Genomic DNA, 17,099 nt, shown 5'->3' on the forward strand with positions numbered 1-17,099 from the left:
ATTTTCTTCTAGAATTTACAAGAAATAGATTCAGAATGTGAGTCTTTTCTTTAGCAGTTTATTGTACTCTCTGACTGCTAAAATAGTTTCTACTTATATTTTACCTAGTCTAGAATAGCAAAACCCACTTGGGAGCAGACCTACATTGTAGAATTAAGTTTTGTTATAATTGTTAAAGAATTACTGCATTAATAAATACAATTAAATATAAGAAAGTACATATACACACAATAACTTCAGATATTTAGAATCACTTTTTGTATGAATCACCAAAAGAATGGTGTGTTTTTGAAGTAACAAGGCAAACTTGTATTGAAAAATTATCCAAAAAATGTAAAGAAAACAAAAAACTACGTTTGGTTTTAGAAATGATATATCTGTAAGAAAACATCTATAATTCTTAAAATACACATACTGAACTACACAGAGTTAAAATGACAGGGCATCTGTGATTTTGCTTTTATAAAATAACCAAATCTGTCTTTAATTAAATGTTTTTCAGTTTGATATTTTCCTACGAGCATTAATTCTTTCTTTAAACAATCTTTTTGAGGTAGTAATTATAGTGAGCAAAAAGATTATTTTTCCTGGGAATATACACACTGTTCTGAATACTTTTAAAAAAGAAAGTTGGCGGTTCTAGATTTTAACAGCAACAGATCACATATTTTGATATTCAGACAGCTATACACACAACTTCTTTTGTAGCATTAAGAATTTTATTTTTCGGTAAGCTACTTTTTATTTTGGTTTTAAATTTGGAAAATCCACAGAAACATCTTTTTGATATTATTCCCTCTGATATTTCTTGGTCACTGAATACATAAATACTAACAATTTCATCAATAATTTCTTATTAAAATTATATACTAAAACATAATAAAAAGAAGCTTTTACTGATAAAGTTGGAAAAAGTCATCATGGAATTAGATTTTTTTTTTGTTGTTTAGTAACAGAATTTATATTTATATCTTAATATTTCCTGAGGAAATGATTCAAGATGTCTTATGGGTAGAGACTATATTTTGCGGGGAAATAGTGTTAAGTTGCAGAATATAAAGTTCTGGAAAAACCAGGAAACATATCACCTTTCAGCCCAATTATTTGAAGCAACTAATATCTATCTGAAAATATGACAAAATCTACAAATTATAAGTATACAGGCAGCGGCCATGATTCAATTATCAGGCTTTAGAGTGGAGTATGGAATGGTCTAGAGAACTAGCATCCATTCTTAGTAGAGCTGACTGGGGTTTGTGTTTGATTTTGCATTTTCTACCTCCTTTTGGGAAATTAGATTCTTCTCATGGGCTCTTAAGAGATAATTAAGATAAAATAATATGCTAAGTTATCAAATTCCTTTAAGAACACCCTAATATCTCTAAAATGTTCTCCAGAGAAACAGGACCACTATTTTCATTGAGGAAGTTAATGGGGTTATCACATCAGTGATAACACATTAGAAACATTTTTTGTTTTGCTACTATGTATTTCCATGAACAAGATTCCATGAATAAGATAATGCCTAGATTCAAGCCTATCTGTTACCAAATAGTCATTCCCAATTCCATAATGTTAGCTAGTACTAGTTTCATACAGTAACTCTGTAATTTTTGGAGTACTCAATAAGAGCTCACATAATTAATTTTATAAACAGTCTCCCTTATGGACATTAATATTATGTGTTCAAAATCGATATCACTTTCGGAGCTATCCCAAAATTTAACTTTGGAGAAGGTACAAACAAGTTGGGTATTTTTACATTGGTTAATAGCAGAGGCAAATTTCAACTAATCAAACCCATATACCTTCATCTTTATTATCTAACTGATAAAAGAGCATAAAGTATATAATATTACTTGTTATGAATACGTGAATGTGTGCATTATCTCAGCCCAATCTCATTGTCTTTTGAACCCTTATAACTAAGATACTCTGGCAGGTATAATCATTATGTATGATGTGAATACTGAGATTAATGGCTCTGTTAAAACTTTACTCCAGAAAGATCTGGAATGAGAAGTCTACTTCCTTATGGAGCTCACACATCTGTAGATAGTCAGGTTAACCAAAGAAGGAAGCATCTGATCTAACTTATGCATAGCCACAACTTATTATTAATAAGGACAGCTTGTAGGATAAATCTAAATGTGACTTCATTCACCGTACTAATCAAATGGCTAACACTATTGATTAATATTTTCAGTTTTTCTTCATCTATAGGGTGACATTCTTAAGTAATAAATTTCCATATCAATCAATTGTCTTGGTGCTACTGCATGAAAACTTGACTGTTTGCAAAATGGCACCATGAATGACACTCAGTAAACTGTTACTAAATGAATTAATGAGAGAGTTGAAAGGGTTTAATAACATAAATAACCTTTTATGGTGTTAAGAGTATAACGCTTTGCTTCTGTATCTTAAACAATGGGATTAAACAAACAAAAAAAATCTTCATTATTATTTTCCATCTTCTAAGTAATCTGACTTGAAACCTGACTTGAGGGCTCAGGGCTGGGGTAACAGAAAGAAAGGCTCTTTTCACTGACTAGCAATATACTTTCAAGTTACTTTCAAGGGGCATTTATAGGAGTCAACTGAAAAAAAATGTAATTAAAATAAGTTTTTCGGCCAGGTGCGGGGGCTCACGCCTGTAATCCTAGCACTTTGGGAGGCTGAGGCAGGCAGGTCACAAGGTCAGGAGTTCAAGACCAGCCTGGCCAATGTGGTGAACCCTTGTTTCTACCAAAAATGCAAAAATTAGCCGGGTGTGGTGGTGGGCGCCTGTAGTCCCAGCTACTCAGAAGGCTGAGGTAGGAGAATTGCTTGAACCCGGGAGGTGGAGGTTGCAGTGAGTCGAGATTGTGCCACTGCACTCCATCCTGGGTGACACAGCAAGACTTTGACGCCAAAAAAAAAAAAAAAAAAAAGTTTTTAAACAACTCTTTAATCTTATTTCTACCATATCTAGACTATGAACAATATATTTGGAAGACACTGTGCTTTACATTTGTTCAGCTCAGGACATTGTGCTGTTCATGTGACCTTAATAAGAGGAAAGATCTGGTCACAAATTCTCATTGAACTTTTTTTATATTATAGTTTTAGAATTTTATCTAGTTGGAGTCCAATACTTCCAGACAAGATAACTAATTAACTTTCTAAAACTGAAAAATGCTCTATGATATTTTAAGTAAGAATCCCAAATTCTACCCTAATATTTGCAGAATTGTTCATCATAAGGGTAATTTTTTGTAATATTTTCCCAGGAGCAATGTTTATTTCATCCTGTTTTTAAAAGGTCATTCTAAACTGCAGTATACAACAGATATCCATAAATAAGCTTAATTCTTTTAAAATGCTTCCATATTATTTCTTGATGAACTGGATTCATCAGTCTTTCAATCTAATAGCTTGTATATAAAACTAGTGACCTTAATCTATGCTTAATTATTTGTTCTACTTTGTTTTCCTTAACCAAAACACTATCAAAAATAATTGAAGGCTTCTTATATTGTGTATTAAACTGTCTTTAGTCTTTGACTTTACAGACTGGGATCTGGGCTAGTTTGTGTGATCTTAATATTGATTCAAGACTTCTTAATATACCTTCATAAGTATCAAAGTAAGATTAAGAAAATGGGCCAAAAATGGCTCTCTTGACACAGAACATTGTTTTTAAAAAGGTGTAAAACAAGGTTGGATTCTTCTGTTTCTCTTTATAAATTGGCACCTGCACGACTTATAGTTTTTAGATGGAGTATAAACATACCATCCTGACACAAAATAAAAAAAAAAAATAGATACTCAGATTCAGTTTTACTGCTAATATATATTCAGGGCTCAATATGTGATCGTCCTAATCAATGGTAAAATAAATACTTTAAAAGCCCTATTATACTTCTGCAATTCTTGCCCTGAAAGTCATTCAGGTCATCTTTCCATGCTTTAGGTGCAAAGTGTAGAAGGTTTTACTTCATATGAGAGAATAACACTCTTCACAGTAATCTCTTTTAACACGGACCAATGACTGCAGTCATTGGATGAATCTTATCAATCCCCGTTTTAACTAGGATTTTATTCGGACTGAGAATACTTTAACATTTAAAAGGTCAACCATCTGGACATCTCAAAACTATCAGCTTCTGTCCATAGTCTAAAAGCAATAATCCACTCTTCAGCCTCCTCCAAGTATTGTCCCATTCTCATGCTCTTGGGTGCTTTTCAGTTGGATTCTTCTTTCCACTATTCCTTCCAAAACTCCTCCTACACAACCAATTAACTATCAAATACCCTCAGCCACCTCATGAAATGCTTTCTCTATTTCTCTGCTTTTCCTGAGACTTAAGACTCTTCCCACCACCTTCCCCTCACCAAAGACACAACTTTTCTGGTAGCTTTCTCAAAGTTTGTTCACTTCTTTCAAACACCAATGTCTTAGGTTCTGATGTGAGTGCCCTCATTTCCTCACTGCCCTCTGACACCGTCACACATTATTTGTCAAGCTATATAAAAAAATTATTTTCTTAATATTCATTCTATTTGCCTACACTACTCATAATTTTGCTCATTTCTGGCATCAAACAACCTCCCAATGTCCACGTGCCACACATCTCCATTTATTAAGGGCTCTGTCCTTTTGCACTGCATTTTCTCTGAAAAAAACGTCAACTTCTGATTAATCACAACCACCACCTTCTATACCTAAGCTTGGGAAGATTACTGAAGAGCAAACGGTGTAGCTTGTACTTACTTTAATTTTTTTAAAGGATAGCAACCTTAGTTGAGGCCCTCAGCAATGGTCTATCCATTTCCCTATTCCTAACATCATCCCATTCTCTCTTTCCACTTCCCAAAAGCCCCTGACTATCTTGTTCAGTTTCAGCTTAAAGATTTATCTTTTCCAAAGGAGATACTCTTACAGTTGAATTCCACCAACTTTGACCCCCATACCCTCAAGCAAACATATATTTGTAATTTTCCAATTTGTTTTTTCCCAGTCTTAACAGATGTATCTTTTATTCCTAACGAGTCCTTACTAACTTTTCGATATTAATCTGATCTGTCTTTCCAGAAACCCACTCAATTCAGACCTCCTTAACCTGTGGTAAAAACCAGACCTATTCCCTAACAGTTGTGGATAGACACTTTGTAAAATGTAGAACAAATTGATTAATATAAAAATAAAATTTAAAAAGAAAACTTAAGCCGGGAGTGGTGGCTCAAGCCTATAATCCCAGCACTTTGGGAGGCCGAGGTGGGCAGATCACGAGATCAGGAGATTGAGACCATCCTGGCTAACATGGTGAAACCCTGTCTCTACTAAAAATACAAAAAAAAAAAAAAAAAATTCTAGTAGTCCCAGCTACTCGGGAGGCTGAGGCAGGAGAACGGCATGAACCCGGGAGGCAGAGCTTGCAGTGAGATGAGATTGCACCACTTAAGACATCCATAATATAAACCTACTGCATATGTGCTTGGCTATGGTGGCAATATCAAATTGACCTAATTTTACTTAACTACTTTTCTTCAGAATCATTAACTTCATCTATGCTAGATTTATCCCCAAAGATTTAAAAACAATAAAATCTCTCAATTCCTAAAAAACATTTTAATTGAAAAAGAATCTTCACTTCCTAGGTATTTTCCTAATTCTTTTTTTCCCTCTTTTTAGTCTTCTCTGTTTAGTTTCTCAAATACAACTCATGGGAACTTTAAGACACAGAGAGAGCTGACCTGCCCTACAGGGTAAAACAGATTTCTTTTCATGGCTACATGTACACATTACCAGGAGGCACAAAGCAAAATTTGATTTCCAGAAAGACAGATGTGTCATAGCTACTCTGGGCCGCTGAGTCTCAAACCAACCCATCTATGAGGAAAATGTGAAGATATTTCAGGCTGACTTTCTTTTCCCAAATGGTGTATCAAAAAACTTCTTAAGTTTTCTTCTTACACCATTTGGGAAAAGAAAGTCAGCCTGAAATATCTTTCTTCTGAGAAATATCTTTCTTCTGAGAAATCTTTTTGAATGGGCACAGATATGATATCATTGAAACATTAGAGAAATATATGTCTCATTACATGACTGCAGTAAACAAAACAGTACTTTTCATAACAACTATATTTCTCATAGAAGTAGTTATAGAACAGAATGTATTCTTTATCAATCATGAGTTGTAAAATAAAGTATAGCCGTATATGTTATTTTAATCCACATATTCCTTTAGTAAACATATACGTTTGCATAAAATAAAAAGAAAGCAATTTTAGGCATTTTAGTTATTTTTTAAAAACCTTTCATGTTTCTTAACTGCCTTTTCAACCCTATTTTACCTTGGCTATTACTTAGAATTTCTATATGTTTCTTTCTTTTTTTTTTTTTGCTGCTATATGATATATGATATACCAGCCATTTCTATGCATACATATTTTTTGCATAGAATTTTAATTTCATCTATTTAAAACATTTATGAAAAATGTGTTTTTAATGGAAACTTGTTATTTATTTAGCTTTAACAGTCTCAGAATAATCAGAGATAATGTATTACTCAGAGAAATATGAAAAATGGGAAACTTACAATATGAATCCTTTGAACATTTTTAGTAAGAAACGATGACAGGAAATGGGTATAATGTAAACTGTAAAAGTATAAACTTTGAAAGCTGTCAAACACAATGCCTGGTGGCATCATGCTCAACAAATGTTTTTCTTCCTATAGTAGTTATTCAAATAACAATCAATTTGTATAAAGGGGTCAGTACTAATAAGTATCTAACTGAGCTGAACTATTTCTATTAATTTTAATCATTTTTTTTTTTCAAATTTCAAGTCAATAGCAGCTGACAACTTGGAATAGGTCAAAAAAGAAACAAAAATATTTTGATAGGTGACATTTTGGTATAGTTATATTTTAATATTATAGTCATATTTAAAATATCACCTATTTTAATATGATAGGTTATTGTTTTTAACTGAATCTACCCAAATCTTTATAATTCTTAAGTTCCTTAGGAAAAGAAGTACATCTTTTCAACTTTCATGATGACCATGTGACAGGTCAGAACATTTATTTATTGTACCATGCCCAGGAAAAATAAAAGAGCAAGCATAACCTCATATGCTTAATTTACTTTAAAAAGCAGCTTAAGTGATGGGAAAATCAAATTATGAATGAATATTGGAAATGACCCCACTAAGAAGAAATTTCAATGGATTAATACTCTAAAAAAAAAAAAACTAAAATTAAACAATGTAAGATCATTGTCTATTCCTCTATTACAAATTTCAAATGTCTGCAAATGTAGACGATATTTACAAATTGTGCAACCACTGACATATTTAAATGAGGTGATAACCACATATCTTATGATGGATCTTTGAACCTCATTTCAATGACGTTTGTCTGAAGATTATTTGGTGTTTACTATATACACTTAATTTCCAGATGTAAGTCAGCACTAATATATTGATTTGATTAAATATTACTATTATTTTCTGAAGTTTTTTCCTAAAATTTATCCTGAGAATTCAAAATAAAATATCAACTTTAAATTAAAAAATGCAATGTTCTTTTTATTGTGTAAGAACTACAATTAAATATTGTAGTTATTTATATTTGTGTATTTATATGCAATTAAAAATACTAATAAATGCTAATTATAATTAGTATATAATGTATAAATATAATACTAATTATAAATGGGCGTGTGTGTGTGTGTGTGTTTGTGTGTGTGTGTATGTGAGTGAATGTTGAGAAAGATGGCGAAAAAGCAAACTAACAGACAAACTAGCAATATTCTATTAACTCCGCTTTGGTTCTTCCACTAAAAGAAATGAGAGTGAGCCTTACACTGGCACAAATTGCACAACGTCTTTAATATCCCTGTCTCCCCTCATCATTTTAAGTCTAAAAAGGTATGTGCCAACTCGCTTACTGCACCATTTAATAGGTAAAATCTATAGGGGAGATAACAGAAACAAAAACAGGCTTTTGAAAAAACTGTTAAGATGAAAACAATGCTTATTCATAATTTTTTAAGCATTGGTCATCAGAGTTGCATCATGCATTGGCACAACATTTTGTTATTCTGGCCAGGTAAGCCAGTCAAGTGCAGAATATTAATTTATTTGAGTGGGTTTGTGTCAGAGATGCTCTGGAAGAAACAGAGGTATTGGTTTGCTGTCTTGGCATATACCTTCCAAAAGAAATCAGTAAGTACATGATTTTGGTATTAAGCCAATAATATTGCACTACAGTTCTTTGTGAACAAATCATGCATTCTTCTATTTGATTGAACTTAATAAAAGATAAAAATATATTAGTGCAAGGCCCCCCCCCCAAAAGAAACTAAACCTTAAAAAATAAGGAAGCATTGGCAAATTTTCTAGCACCCCAAGAAACAATTGAGTAAGATTTGATCTATTGGAAATTGGCATGATTTTAGATTCACTAGTTGAATACCTTCCAGAAGGAAGGCATCATAATGCTCCATCAATTCAGGTAATAATAGCACATCTAGATACTTGATAGATCATCTTAAGTGACAAAAATACTTAACTATCTGAATTGTCAAAAGTTTATTGAATAAATTAATCTATGTGGAAGCATCCTTAAAAGTAATAAGCCTTATTTGTATAAGTTTGATTTTTCTTATCACTGAAAGCATCTATTAAGTATTTGCTATGTGCAGAAAGTAATATTAGGCACTAGGTTCACCATTGCTTATGACATCACCTTCCACATCCTCACTAAACCACACGAACCCTTACTTTTCTAGAGATCTCTCGCTTACTTTAATCAGCACTCATTTTTCTCTAGACCTACTGGAGAGCTATCATAATTGTTGTGTTCTTTAACATTATTATGTAATTTCCTCACTCTGTCTCAGTTTATAGTTTTATTTAAGTGGGAGACTGGTTAGATGAGTAGGCACATATTTGATAATATCTTTCTGTCTTATCTATTTAATAACACCTTGTCTGGATACAGAATTCTAGAATGAAAATAATTTTCTCCCAGATTCTTAAAGACTTGACTCCATTCCTTCAAGCATTTATTGAAACTATATCTTTCCCCAAACATAGGTTTAATTTTTTTAGTGAAAAGATAAAGAGCTTTACATTAAGATAAATAAAAATGGCCCAAAATCTATACGTTTGTTCAATGGGTGGGAAGCAAGAAATGGGTGATGATTCATGGAGGTATAGGGATGACCTTAAATTACAATTCCTTCCAATATTCTGAGCTATTGCTCAATTACATTCTCCATTATAGAACTTCTGACTCCAACTCCAAATGTCTCAAAGATTCCACTGTACAGATTGGCTCCCATTTCTTTTGCAGACTCAGTTGTAGCATATCTCCGAGTGTGATTTTATCTCCTTCTGTCAGTCTGCATTCTTCCTTCCCTTGTCTTTCAGTTCTTGAAAAGTTTTATGTATTGCTCTGTCTTAAAGAGTTCCCTGAACTTGTTCACTTTTGTGTTATAGATGTATTCCTTTACTCACTTTGTTTCTTTAATTGCTTTGGACTCAAGAGCAACAGAAAGCCCACATGTGTTGTCTTATCCCTCCTGTTGAACCATGAACGTTTATCTTACAATGTATATTTTCTTCAATCATTTGACTTGGAGTTATATAACATTGAAAGTATTTATATAACTCAAATCCATTAACTGCATGTTTGAGCTTCACATATTTTTATTCCAAGATAAATTTGAAATCACTTTCACAAGTCCCTCTCCAATTCATAAAATTATGTTGGACTGCTGTTACTGAATTTAATTCATAAATTGATTTGTGTCTATCATTATTTTTTCAAAAACTTAATTTACCTCACATTCAGTCTTGCTTTCCTTGAAAACATGGTCCACTTGGCATCCAGAATTATAATTTTACAATTCAAACCTAATCATATGATCTCCTGCTTGAACTTTCACTAGATATTCAAGAAATCTTTATGAAGCTCATATTCTTGGCCTGGCATTAAAGGCCCTTTGTGATGTGGTCTCTGTACCACCATTTTATTCTCATCTCTCACCCTTCCTAGGTATTCCAAGCTTAAGGCAAACAAAACTTGTCATAGTACCCTTTAAGATAGTTGATCAGAGTCTGCATTTGTTTACATGCTATTCTTTCCTGGTATACTACCTTCCATCCTATTCATTTTCTGACCGATGACCTTATTCGTACTCAAAAGTTGCTTCCTCAGGAAAGGCTTTTTTGGCCTCTCCAGGGAGAAAATTAAGTACTTACTCCTATAGGGGCTTGTCCTTAACTCTGTAAAAGTGTTTAATGCATTGCTATAATTACATGTTTATGTGTCTGTGTTCTTACTAGATAGTAAGTCCTAGAGGTCAAGAATTGCATTCACAAAACATGCTCTTAACACATGTTTACAAATTAGAAGAAAGTAAAAAATGGAGGAAAAGGGGAAAGACAAGAGGAAGGGAGGAAGGGAAGGAGGGAGGGAGGGAAGAAGGGAGGGAAGGAAGGAAGGAAGGAAGGAAGGAAGGAAGGAAGGAAGGAAGGAAGGAAGGAAGGAAGGGGCAGGGAAGGAGAGAGGGGGGAGATCCCAGTTCAGAAACATTTGGTATGATGATATATTGTTTCCAAATACGCTTTGTGACAATAGAATAGGGCCTCTAATCTGAAAAGAATACTTATCACATATCTGTAATAAAGTAATTTTATGTACATATTTCATAATTTTAATACCCATTCATTCCAGAATATCTGTCATCTTTTGTTACATCCTTCATCACATCACAATATCCATGTAGCCTTTGTCATTATTGTGGTCTGTCCTCATTTGAGCTCTTAATTACAAAAATTTCATTCTCTGGCCACGTCTTTTTTGTGTGTCTAGCTTTTAGTTGTCATTGTCTTACTCTCTCTGAACTGTTTTTTAATTATTTAAAATGCCTAACCTTTACAGAGTTCTGCTCTCTCCTGCACTCTTTTCTGTGCTCATCATCTCTGTTTTCCATATCCATTTGGACACAAACATCCATAATTTCAACCAGTAAATTCTCAAAATGTTCAATTCTCTTCTCCTCTGTTGTACTCTCATGGTAATATTTTGTTCCAATATTAACTGACTGTCCATTTTCTAAGTTCTATACATAAGCTTTTAAACATTTCTAGAGAGAAACTTACAACTGCACAACTACCTCATGGTTTTAACATCAACTAAGTTTTCTATACCGTCTAGTGATATTGGTGTATTTCGAGATAGCATGCATATATTCTCCAGGGCAGCTAGTTAAAAAACTTTCCCAGATTTTCCAAAATCTGTCGTACGAAGCCTGCTTGCCTCAATTATGATAATATATTTAACTTTCAATTTTATTGAGAAAATATTGCCATTTACAAATATCTACACTTACCCTTTCTTCTTACACTGGTGCATGATGTGTCTCTTTTTCTCTGTGATGCCTCACCTATTTTTTTTCTTTTTTTTCTTCCTATATCATCAGTGGCATTACTTCATTAATTACCTCCTGTCTTCTTCCTAGGACTCTTTGTCTGTTTTTCCTCACCAGCATTTAAGCATGTTTAAATCTTTCTGATATTAGAAAATTATGTTGACTAGGTATTCCTCTCAATCCTCTTTACTAATGTCTAATTTTCTTCTCAAACACTGAAAAGTTACTTACATCTTCTTCACTTTTGTCATGCATTCAACTTTTAAACATCTTGTAACCTGGCGTTTCCTATCTGTCATCTGAAAACATCCATGATAAAATTTTCATATACTGCTGTTGCTGAATCCAATTAAAAATTTGTAAGCCACATTTGCTTGATGTCTAAGCACATTAGTTTATAATATACTCTTTGATACTGCTTTCTGTTTCTGAAATGGAAGTTTCTTTCTTGCTCTTCTGATTTACTTCCATTTTGTTTGTCATTCATATTCAGTATCCTCAAACTGCTCATTCTCGGATCTCTCTAGTCCACTCTACACTTTCTATTTGAGGGAATTCTTCCACATCCATAGCTTTCCACTATTACTTATAATCAGGGGACTCCATAACCTTGACCTTTACTGAAGAAAAATTTCTTAATTCTAAAACCCACAATCAAGTCAATCTGAAGATGTCCAAAATTATATTAATCTATCTTACACTCAACTTCCCTATTTCATCCTGTACATAGTATAATACACATTGATCCTGCAAGTAGCTTATCGTGAGTATAATGCCACACTTAATCAGTTCCCTTGACATCCACATTTAATTGGTGACTAAGTTCTATAAATCTCTCTCTGTAAAAATTTTAAAACTGTAAATTCCCTACTTTGGAGATTTATCATCTCTCACTTGAGTTTTTTTAGAACCTCCTAAATTATTTTCATCTATCTAGATTTTCCCTCACTTACCCTGCAATTAGAGATTTCTTTCTAAAACATAAGTATGATGGTGCCACCATCCTGGTTAAAAATCAACAGTATTTCAATAAATTTAAGACAAAGCGCAAGCTCTTCAGTTTAACATATAAGACCCTTCATGATGTAGTCACTGCTTTCACGGCAAGCTTCATCTACTTCTCAGTTTTTTAGCCTACATATTTACTTTCTTTTGGTCATTGCACTTGAAAAAAGTATAATTCACTCCTCCTACTATGGGTAATACAATCATTATCATCAGTAAAATATAAACTTGTGGATGGGAAGGATCATATCTTAATGTCTTGGTATCTCAAGGGCTTTTAGCACATGGTTATTTAGAATTAGAATAAAAAGGACACATTTTGAATGTTGAAAGAAAGGGAAAATGAATGAATAAAATCTATAACCTATTAACATTAATTCAATTATATTTTATTTAAAATAAACAGTATACAAAGATTGAACTCAAAGTATCACCTAGTTTAAAATAACCTGTATGTCTTTTGAAAACCTGAATGATTTTGGTGATATATTTATTTTTGCTGTCAGTTCTCATAGAATCTAATTGAAATCTGTCTCTTCATTGTTTATCAATAATGTAATAGTGAACTGAATTACAAGTATATAAAATAAACTAGTGATTAAGTAAATTTTGATTATACATAATGAGTATATGAAAGTAATGTTAATTTATGGTTATTGTCACATGTTCTACAATCATAAAATTCTTATTACCAGAGGAACTTGGTTTCTATGTTCTAATGCATGTTATGCTAGTAGAATTTTTAAAATATTGATGGATTAGAGGTATTGTTTTTATTATGATACACACTATTTTGAGCTTTTGAGACTATTTTGAATTATTCAAAAATATTAGTCTCCATTGATATTGGATCTGACAACATAAAACCCTCTGTATTTTAAGGAGTTCCAGATCCATTATCGATTTGAGCTAACGGGCTAACTCTGTAATGGAAAACTTTGACTGTGCCAAAGTCCACTCTAAAAAATGAGATCTGAACGTATTCCTATTGAATTGGCATGATTTAAACTCAATAGAATTCAGTATTTCTGACAAGTTCTAAATGGAGGCATCCAAAAGGTTACTATCATTATTATCTGGGCTTTCACCCAGCATTGAAACTCACAAATCACTGTCATGTTTTCTGCTAAATTCAGCATTGATTCTGGCCTCCACATTATAGTTTCCTTTGCTTTTGGTATATTTATGTAGCATGAGAATTAAGAGAAGATAATATTTTACATTATGTTTAGCATTTATTTAGAGAGAAAAAATGCACTTTTATTTTGAGTCTAACAATGGAAAAACATTTTAATATGTCTACATCTATATTCACATTTCTGTCAACCCCTTTTTCTAAGTCTCCTCAAAAAGAATCAGCATTTCCTAAAAGACACAGATATATCCAAGAGGCCAATTTCTGAGTTGCATGTACAGAATAACACAGATGATTGAACTTTTAGCATTATATTTTAAATGAAAACATGGTGAAACCTCGTGTCTCCTAAAAGTACAAAAATTAGCTGGGCAAGGTGGCACGTTCCTGTAATCCCAGCTATTCAGGAAGCTGAGGCAGGAGAATCTCTTGAACTGGGACCTAGGAGGCAGAGGTTGAAGTGAGCAGAGATCGTGCCACGGCACTCCAGCCTGGGCTACAGGCTACAGAGCGAGACTCCATCTTAAAAAAAAAAAAAAAGAAGAAGAAGATTGAGCTGAAGAAGAGAAATTAGCTTGTGAGGATTCTGGCAGTGAGATGTCCTGGTGTGTGAATGACTCCTAAAGAAATTCAGTATAGCATCTGAAAACAAGTGTGGAAAGGAAGGGGGATCAGGGCAAAGAGAATGGGCTACGATTAAAGATAATATTGGAAGCTTGAACTATGAATGACTTTACAAGCCTTATTTAGGGAAGTAACAATATTATCTCACGGGTTTTGAATAGGGAATGAAATGGTTAAGTTTGAATTTTAGGAATACCATACCTTTAACTACATTGAATAATTAATTGTAAAGGAGAAAATATAGCTAAGATGGAACTGACTCCAAATTGTTGTTGAAATAGTTCAAGCTTGAGATAATGATAAGTTGATGCTGTGGCAGAAGGAATAAAAAGCAATTGAAGAAACAGAGTTGACAATACTTGGTGGTGAACTGGATGCAGAGGACAAAGAGAAGGAAAGAGGCACAGTGGCTCCTAGGTTTCTAATTGTGGTATTTAGGTAGGTGGAAGCATTCAACACTCAATATAGGAAATACAAAGCCATTTTAAGAGGAAGAAGAACAGGATTTCAGTTTTGGACACTCTAAGTTGGTCATAGCTTAACCCATTGGAAATATCCTGTAGGCAGTTACATACACGAATATCATGTCCGAAAGTGTAGAGAAAAGTGGCAAAAGAGAAAGCAAAAGTTCTCCTCTTTATAGTTGTCTTATATTTTTAACTAATCAGTTCACATACCATTTCTTCTAATATATTATGGAAATCAATGAAAGAATCAAAAACAGATTAAGTTTTTCAAAAATCATCTGATCAAATAATCCCTTGCACACAGACTTCTAATGACTTACCATTTTCTCTGGAATTAAGTAAATCATTCTAGCCTGTGAGGAGCTCATATCGCCACACCCAACGTGCTGAAATAAGCTCTTCAACGTACTCCTATCATATGACTGAGTTATTTGCATATACTCAAATATACCTAACCATGATTTATACATTTCTACATTGTTTTTAGTGAAAGTCCACATCACCAAATTGCATTTATTATATTTATTATAAACCTGCTCATCCTTCTACATCTAGCAACCTTTTCCATGAAGCTAATTCTAATACAAAAGTTATCAGTGGTTTCTCTCCTGACACCCTATACTTCCATTCTGTAGTTTCCATAAACTGGTTTGTATTTTTTTTAATTAAGCATTTTATATGTTTCTCCAAGCTTTAATAAGTTGACATACCTCTAGCTTTTAATACATATTTTTAAAATACCAAATTGCAAAAAGTAGATAGAGCAACATATCCACTGAAAACTCATAAGTTTGAGCGTTTGAATATCAGCTGAAAGAGATGGCATTTATATAAAAGGCTGTCAGCCTTCAAAAAAAGAAAGGGTGGGTATATCAGAGCTATTGGCTTGTTCTGAGATTGAGACACTCAAATAAGAAGGGAGGACAGAGATCATATCTTAACTTATGAACAATGAATGAAATGGAAATAAAAATATCTAGAAGGTCAAGAATAAATGTTCCGGGACAACAAATAAGTTTTTAAACTGGAGTCGGATTCTATTCAATGCCATTAACAACATGTTTTCCACTTTAGTCTCTGATCATTTTCCAGAGTCAGTAGACTGTAAGATACCTATAAAGGAAAGCAATTAAGAGAGATCATCAATATTATAAATACTGGATTAAATACATCATTTAGTAGGATCCTAATAAAAATAGAAACTGTGTGAATAGTTCTTGTAAAATAACTAGCATCTTTCAAACACTATGTCATATGGATTTTGAAAATTATAATTCTACATATTCAGAAAGCCCTAACCTAGTAGTTTCATTATTCTAATGTTAGAATCTAAGGCTTAGAGTTTAAATAATATTTGTTTCACAGCAGAGAATAGAACAGAGTCACCATTGCTATACTGCCTTATTAGGGACTAACAGTTCAGTAAAAGCTACATGAAGCCTACATTTTAAAAAAGATGAAGAGAGATTCTGTAAATAGAAAAGCAAAATACATTCTACTGTTGACTTACTAAGAGACCTACAGAAGAATAATTAAAGCCATGCACTGGCAGAAGAGAATTTGGCATCAATGGCTGGTGATACCTCTCGTGAACACCAAAAAGGATGTATATACCACATTTTCTTCCTGTCAGGAAACAGAGATTTAAAGAACCTGGATCTCACTGATTCTTCTAATCATGGTTTCAAGCTAAATATGAATCTCATTACATATGGCTCCTTTGCATTTTTTCATGATTTGGGTGATGGAAACTAAGAAGGCAATGGATGCAGAATGAATTAAGAAGATAGGATCAAACCTAAAAAGGACTGGTAAGAAGCTTACAGTTTGGAAAGAAATGAGAACTGATTTCAGTTGTGACTGAAAGTTGTGGTTAGACTAGTGACTGGAGGACTGATGAATGGAAAGGAACATGAACTCTGACATAGCATCTGAAGCTACAATAAAAGGAAATACTCTGGTATGTTGACGGATGATCTAGAGTGAATAGTGAGATGAGGACTTTCTTGGTAGTATGTGTCTGGGACAGACTGGCTTTCCTCTCTTGCTCTATACCACATATACCTATTTCCTTTCCCTTTTGTAATCTTTTTCTTTTCTGTGATGCCAATTATGGCAGAGTCAAAGAAACATAGCTTTGAAGTCAGATCCAGGTATGAATTTACCTTTTTCTACTACCAACTGTAAATTTGACAGGTTTACTCTCAGTCTCTGTTTTCCTCATTTATAAAATGGGGATGATAAAGTATCTATTTCAGAGGATTGTATGATCTTGGTGAGGCTTGTTTTCATTTTCCTTTCAATTGCCCATCTGTTTCCTTTTGGTTTTGTTATCAGTTATCTGATAAATTTAACTGTGACTCCACTATTATAAAAAACCCAGAAAAGATTAAAACAAGAAAGAAGACAAAGGCTGGGCGTGAGTTTGAAGGATG

General features: G+C 33.2%; 1 protein-coding gene across 1 annotated transcript in view; it reads right to left on the reverse strand.

The window, feature by feature from the left end:
- HCN1 (hyperpolarization activated cyclic nucleotide gated potassium channel 1) overlaps window positions 1–17,099 on the reverse strand; it is a 440,621-nt gene that overhangs the window by 200,908 nt on the left and 222,614 nt on the right. The gene's annotated exons all lie outside the window — the stretch shown is intronic.

This window comes from Theropithecus gelada, chromosome 6 (assembly GCF_003255815.1).
Source record: "Theropithecus gelada isolate Dixy chromosome 6, Tgel_1.0, whole genome shotgun sequence".
Classification (NCBI taxonomy): Eukaryota; Metazoa; Chordata; class Mammalia; order Primates; family Cercopithecidae; genus Theropithecus; species Theropithecus gelada.